Source organism: Aplidium turbinatum, chromosome 16 (genome assembly GCF_918807975.1).
Source record: "Aplidium turbinatum chromosome 16, kaAplTurb1.1, whole genome shotgun sequence".
In the NCBI taxonomy this organism is placed as follows: Eukaryota; Metazoa; Chordata; class Ascidiacea; order Aplousobranchia; family Polyclinidae; genus Aplidium; species Aplidium turbinatum.
In genome coordinates, this window is record NC_137487.1 from 5,947,487 (window position 1) to 5,949,006 (window position 1,520).

Here is a 1,520-nt window from a genome sequence, read left to right on the forward strand (position 1 = left end):
CACGCGCCACGGACTGAGTTGAAGAATACGTGTTAAATTTAGAACTTATGTCGGCGCTTCTCGTCTTTTGCTTTGAAAGAAAAAAAGAAAAAAGTGCTTATGCAGTGACGTCATGACCGGTCAAATAGTGTTTCAGATTCAAAGACCGGAGCCGGTCAAATAGCCACTGCCTTATTATTACGCAAGCTAGTGCAAATCCATGTGGCCCAGTCTCGATTTTGCTGCAACAATAGCCTAATAAAGTGTTATACGTAGGTAGCCTACTGTTTTTCCTAGGCTTATTAAAAGTTAGCTTTTATGTTTTTTTTTATAGTCACTACTCATATTGGAGCTGTCAATTGTTATCAAGTTAAACTTTTGTGGTTGATTCAAAGCATTTGTGAAGATTTACAAGGCTAACAATGGATCAAGAGCAAATAAGTAGTCACATAAACCAAGTTACCCAAGATAGAGTAATTATAGGATTCCCAGAGTCACACACAAAAGTTGCACGAATTGATCAAAAGTATGACTTTGATCCTCGAGTTCGTCATGAATGCACAAGTGAAAAGATATTGGCAGTTAGCCTTAAGATATGCAAAATGATTATCATTGGTGACGTTGGTGTTGGTAAAACTTCGCTTGTTACCAGATTTTGCAAGAAGGCTTTTGACAAAGACTACAAAGCAACCATTGGAGTAGATTTTGAGGTTGAACGATTTGAAGTTTTGAACTGTCCATTTACATTACAAATGTGGGACACGGCAGGACAAGAGCGTTTTCAATGCATTGCTTCAGCATATTATCGAGGCGCACATATTGTTGCCATTGTTTTTGACGTATCTGATATTTCTACTCTGGCTAATGCTACGCAATGGCTGACTGCTGCAAGAAAAGAAAATATTAACAATCATGAATTGTTAATATTCTTAGTAGGAACAAAAAAAGATTTATTAACACCACTAGCATATAAAGAGGTGGAGAGTTCAGCCATTGAAATCGCTAAAAGTTTGAATGCAGAATACTGGGGCCTTTCATCTAAAACAGGTAAAAACGTTAAAGAATTTTTTTTTCGAGTTGCTGCTCTGTCGTTCGAAGGAGCTGTTCTGCGCGAACTTGAACGACGGCAGTTTAGTCCTTCAAGCCAGATTGGAGATGGTCCAGGAATTGATCTTAAAAGCTCTCAAAAATCTTCAAAAGATAAAAAAATTCCATGTTGCAAAGTATAACCATTCATGGAAATAAGAAAATTAGAATACTTACCACAACAAAAGAATCCAGCCTATGTTCTGGAAATTTATGATCTTAATGCTATAAGAACTTTTTTTTGTAAAGTCTACCCATGTAATGATTTGAATTACATTATCATATAATATATACAGTCTTCGAAATTAGCCTCGGCAATCGGCAATTGCCGACGCAAATGCATGAATGGCGCATTAGCGTTTGCAATAAAAATGCCAAAGCCACACAAGCGCTTGTAAGGACTACAAGATCACAAAAAAAATATATTTTTCTTAGACTACACCAGACTAAGATGT

The 1,520-nt window shown here is 36.7% G+C and overlaps 1 pseudogene; it reads left to right on the forward strand.

Annotated features, from left to right (window-relative positions):
* The first annotated feature begins 401 nt into the window (after positions 1-401).
* LOC145785953 (ras-related protein Rab-34 pseudogene) lies at positions 402-1,208 on the forward strand (annotated as a pseudogene).
* Positions 1,209-1,520: the final 312 nt, after the last annotated feature.